This window comes from Microcebus murinus, chromosome 15 (assembly GCF_040939455.1).
Source record: "Microcebus murinus isolate Inina chromosome 15, M.murinus_Inina_mat1.0, whole genome shotgun sequence".
Taxonomy (NCBI): domain Eukaryota; kingdom Metazoa; phylum Chordata; class Mammalia; order Primates; family Cheirogaleidae; genus Microcebus; species Microcebus murinus.
Genome location: NC_134118.1, coordinates 16,627,602 through 16,633,601, shown reverse-complemented (window position 1 = coordinate 16,633,601; position 6,000 = coordinate 16,627,602).

Below are 6,000 nucleotides of genomic sequence, written 5' to 3'. Positions count from 1 at the left end.
GGGATGTGTCTTGTAACTAGAATCTTAATTAACGTTTACTGAGAGCTTACTCTGTGTGGGACATTGATTTACAGGCTCTGTGTGTGTTATTCATATAACCCTCCCAGCAGTTTTATGCCGCAAGTGAAATTATTGCCATCTCCATTTTACAGATGAGAAAACTGAGGCACATTCAGAAAGATTAAATCACTTTCCAAGGCTACACTGCCAGTGGTAAGACTAAAATGTAAATGCAGACCATCTGATGTTTTTTAATTTTCTTTTTTAAAATTTCAGAATATTATGGGGGTACAAATATTTTGGTTACATATATTGCTTTTGCATCACCCAAGCCAGAGCTACAAATGTGCCCATCCCCCAGACAGTGCGCTCCACACCCATTCGTTATGAATTTGCCCATCCCCTCCATCCCGCTGCCCGGCGCCCGATGAATAGTACTTCCATGTGAGCACCTTAGTGTTGATCAGTTAGTCCCAATTTGATGGTGCGTACATGTGGTGCTCGTTTTTCCATTCTTGGGATACCTCACTTCAAAGAATGGGCTCTAGCTCTGCTCAGGACTCCAGTGAGACCATCTGAGTTTTGAGCCCACATTCTTAACCATTGTCTCGTGTGGACTTCCGCATGCATGAAGGTATTAAGTGCTGGAGTTGGGGGCTAAGACCACATCTGGGATGAAGAGCCTGCATTGAATAGGGCGGTCAAGGAAGATCTCTCTGCGGAAGTGGCATTTGAGCTGAAACCTAAATAATGAGAAGTGGGCAGATGAGTGAAGATCCAGAGGGTCAAATTGTCCAGGCACAGCAGTCAGCTAGTATGAGGATCCTAAGGCACAATGAACTTGAATCATTTGAGGGACAGAAAGAGGGCAAATGTGGTGGTCATGGTCTTCATGAAAAAGGAATCCAAATTTACAACAGAAAGATCCGGCTTACTCTTTTGTCAGTTTCCTCATCTATAAAAAAAGAATGGCAGAGCCAACCCTACCCACTTGCTATAGAATTAAAAGAGATCATAGTAGCCATTCTTATAATCAGTTATTAATAACATGTCCATAATAAATACAGCCTGGCCAGCTTGCCTTTTTCCATAAGGACATGTCTATGTTACTAGTTCAACACGTAACCGGGCGGGGATTGTGTAGCTAGCACAGCATGCATGTCGTTCAGTTATGGTGTCTGTCTAGTAAGGTAACTCCTCTTCTGTTTTTGTAGATAAGGAAACTGACGTTGTCAGAAGTTTAATAATATTACCAAGGTCAAATATCTAATGAAAGTGAGAAGACTGCAATTTGAACCCAGTTTTGTCTTATGTGGAATTACAAGGTGTTTCTTCTATACCACATTCCTTTGCAAACCACAAACTCATTCAGAGCAGACAGGGAGCAATGTCTTGTCTCTATTAAAGTGTTGCTTGCAGATGCAAACCTATATGATACATCTTTTTAAGATGAAGGTTATAATGAAGATGATGATAATGCTGGAATGATGATGATAAAGTAGAACAAAGTGTTTTGGAGCAATGGATTGCTTCAGCCACATTCCTGTCCTCAGGTGTTCAGACACTTCTGATAAAAGCACAATCTTCCACCGCTCTTAAGCTGTGTAGGCTTGGCCTGAGTGAATCAAGAATAAAGCTGATTGCAAACTTGGTGCATAACAGAGAAAATAAAGACATCATTTACTGACTGATTTGGACTAAGAAAAGATGTATTTACTTGCAGTTTATTATGTTGAATGTGACAGGCATACATTTGTGCTTTTTATTGAATGATGACTTACTACATACAGGAATTGGTGCAATTTGTAATGCAGATTATGTTTTTAAACAAAAAAGGGTGCAAATACACTGATGGCTGTCACATGACTCTCTCTGCACTTCTCAAAAAGTGGCTGGAGCGTGGGCAGAACGACAAATATACCCTAGATGCACAAATGTAATTTCCAAAGAAGAAGATTCTGGGCAGCTTCCAATTCAGTCGGGCAGATTTAGACAGAAGAAATCTATGGCTAAGAAAAGCTAAGTATCCTAAAATAGCAGGAATTGGAGTAGGATCATTTGAATCACTCCCATTAACTACTGCGATGCCTCCAGACAGAGTGAGAAAAGCCACAGCTAAAACCAGGACGTGGCACGAAAGAGTCCATGTTGAATGTCTGTAAGATTCCCAAAGTTAAACACCTGGGAATCCCATTTTTCTTCTAATGATGGGAGGCGAGAGCAGGGGAAACACAGAGGAATCTCCCTCGTGCGGCGAAATGCAACAGAGCGAGGGCCAGGTTCACGGCTTATTTTCTGAGTAATGAGTTTTGTGACCTCATCAGCTTCTAGGCATTGGGCCAACTCTCGTCTTGTGATAATACATTTGTGTAATTCCTCCAGGGTGCAGACTTGGGTTTCCCATTTAAAGTAGATTTGTGAATTCACTAGTGGGCAGGACTCAAGTCCATTTCTCCTGATAATCAGCCACATATTCATTTTCCTCAATACATAACTGCATTTAAAAAAAATCCAGGCTCCTTTTAGATGAAGGAAAATTGTATTAATTGCTTTTCTTCATGTGACCGGGCTTTACAACCCACTTCATCCAGTGATCCAGCCACTAAGGAGTGCTCATTCATGCTAATAACTTCCATTGAAGCTGCTCATGAGTAATATTAGAGGGAATGTATGACTAACGGTGCAACCCATGCAAAGATTTGAAAATAAGTGGAAACATTTTTATGTCAAGACTTTTATTTGCCTTGGAAGAAGGCAAAGCTGGGCATGACATAGTTTTCAAATTGTGTTTCACGGCTTTCTCATCTTTTAAAACTTGAGCTGCTTTTGTTTAACAGAGATGTTGTAGCATGGACAAAATGACATGTCAAAATGGTTTCTTTTCTCATAATCCTGGCGCTTCAAAATTAATTCTGCCATGACGATGTGGACACCCACCTCCCCCCGTTGGTAAGCTACCATGGGCAACTTTCCCTTCTGGTGACCGATGGGGTCTGTCCTCTGCCTCACACCTGCTGTGAAGTCCTGTCTCTTGTGCAAGAGCAAAGGCTACGTCCCCATGCACATTTCCAAGAAAGGCTCAGCTTGCTAGCTCTTGTCCAAAGTTACCGCAGACAGCGATTCCATTTAAGGCCCGGGTGTAGTGTTGGAGGCTGGACCCACTCCGGTCTACACTGCAAATTCCTGCCCAGGGACCAAGCTGCAAGGGTGCACAGCAGCGCTGGCCCTGCTTTCCACGGTGAGATGGTGGCTCTATTTTTAGGCAGCTGATCATGGATTTCCTTGGTTTGCCTTCACAGATCTGCCTGTCCACACTCTGATTACAAAAAGAGGGCCTGTGTCTGTGCAAATGGAAATCACCGGGTGAGCGAGGGACAGCCAGGCGCTGCTGAAGGCCTCTTTGTTCCTCGAAGACACGGTGCCCTGTGGGCGATGCCCTGCCTTGCCTCAGAAGCTGGTGTTTTGACACAGAGGTGTTTTGAGCAAGGGCATGTGGTTTTCTTTTGTTTTGTTTCATATTCCAGGCAGGATAGGAAGTAGGAAAAAGATGGCAGAAATCACCATTTCCACCCTCCCCCTGACTTCTCACCCTGACCACTCAGCAGGCTCACTACCTACCCCCAGATCCCTCTCCAAGGGTCCTCAAACTTTTTAAACAGGGGGGGTCAGTTCACTGTCCCTCAGACCGCTGGAGGGCCGTTGGAGAGTGCGGCGCACATTCCACGCATGCGCACTGTGGGCCCGGGACGAGTCGGCTGCTAAGCAGGACAGGCAGCGGCGGCAAAAACACCCGTGGGGCCGGATAAATGTCCTCGGTGGGCTGCATGTGGCCCACAGGCCGTAGTTTGAAGACCCCTGCATGGGGGCTGCGCAGGGGAGGCGGTGGTGAGGAGAAAGGACAGGGCAGAGGAGGTCTCTGCTTGTCCTCCTGTCAAAGTAAAGAAGTAGCATTAGGATAAGTTCCATTGTCCTCCAGAACCAATGCCAACTGGGTGAATGCACCTAGAACCTGTGTTAGTGTCTGCCAGGACTGCCACCACAAAGTGCCACTGCAGAAACGTGTCGTCTCCCAGGTCTGGAGGCTGCAGGTCTGCCTTGAGGCGTCCGCTGGGTTGGTTCCTTCTCAGGGTTGTGAGGGACAGTTTGCGCCAGGTATCACCTGTAACTTCTGGTGGTTTGCTGGCACTCCTTGGCTTATACAAACATCACCCCGATATCTGCCTTTATCTCCACTTGGTGTTCTCTCTTTGTGTGTCTGTGTCCAGATTTCCCCTTTTAGGACATCAGTGGTGTTGGATTAGGCCCACCCTAATGACCTCATTCTAACTTGATTACATCTGTAAAGACCCTTTCCCCAAACAAGGTCACATTCTGAGGTCCTGAGGGTTAGGACTGTCTTTTCTGGGAGGACACAATTCAACTCATAACAGAACCCACATTTAATTTCTTTCATAATTCTAGTGCCCGTGCCTGTGCAACCTCTAGCACACTGGTCACGCTCTTCCCAAATTCAGGGCTGCTGTTGGTGTTCCTGGAGTGGGATTGCGGATGCTATCAGCATTCTTTGAACCTGGTATTCCACAGAAGTGTGAGACGTTTTCCTTGCTTCTGGCTTTGCCTTTTCCATAATTCTTGAAGAGAAGAGCCAGCTCTGAGGCTATTAACTTGGCAGTAGTCTTAAGGACCAGGCCCCTTGAGGGAAGGAGGGCTATTTAAGCCATGCATACTGTGAACTCCCATAGTAGCTGCTGGGCCTGAAGGCCAAGCCCTCTGCTCCTACTCAAACAGAAGCAAATTGTACTGGTAGCCTCCTCCTCTGCCTGAATCTGCCACACACACCTGTGCACCCTCCTTCCACCTGTGCACCAAAAAGGATGGGGGCCTCAGCACACTTGTGTGTGACCCGGATCAGAACTCACTTCGTGTGTCTCAGGTTTGCGGATGATACTGTTTTTTACCTGCTAGACTGTGGACCTGGCCTCTGCCTTTAGGTCGAGCTGATTTCTGGGCCAGCTCCCAAAGCTACTTGAACCAACAGAGCCTACCTGATCCTTGACACATATTTTTGCCTCAGGAATTTTATTTCCTCACTTTCCTGGTTTTAACCAGTCCCTCCACCCCCCCCCCCCCCCAGGCAAGTGGACTCTGGGTCTTGTCCCCACCTGCACTGAGCATCCCAAATGTTCCCTCCTGGGGTCTTTCTGTTTCTTAGAGAGCCAGTAGGGCAGTGGATATGAAAAGAAATGGTTGCTTTGCCTTCCTCATAGGATCATGGGCTGGAGCAAATGTTTGCTGTGACCCGTGTGATGTAGGTGCTACTATAATTAGACAGAGCTGATGACATCATATGCAGTATAGATAGAACACTGTATATTCTTGTTGACATGGAGGCCTCGTGATAGCCCAGTATATTAGTCAGCGTTCTTCTGAGAAACAAAACCAATTGGATACATATATAGAGATAGATGGCTATAAGGGGATATTTATTATAATAGTTGGCTCATGAGATTATTGAGGCTGAGAAGTCCTAGGAACTGGTGTCTGCAAACTGTAGAACTGGGAAAACCAGTGGGGTGGTCTAATTCCACCTGAGTCCGAAGGCCTGAAAACCTGGGAAGCTGGTGGTATAACTCCCTGCTGAGCCTGAAGGACCAAGAACTAGCAGCTCTGATGTCTGTGGGTGGGAGAAGATGGATGTCCAGGCTCAAGGAGAAAGAGGGCATTTGCCCTTCTGCCACCTTTTTGTTCCATCTGGGCTCTTGGTGGATGGGAGGATGCCACCCACGTTGGGGAGCACGATCTTCTTTACTCAGCCTATTGGTTCAAAGGCTGCTCTCTTCTGGAAACGTCATCACAGACAACCCAAAATAATGTTGCACCAGCTCTCTGGGCATCCTTTAGCCCCATCAAGTTGACACACAAAATTAACCATCATACCAAGTAAGCTCTTGGTCATTTCAATTTTACAAATGAAGGGATGGAGATGAGAGTTTAAGGGAA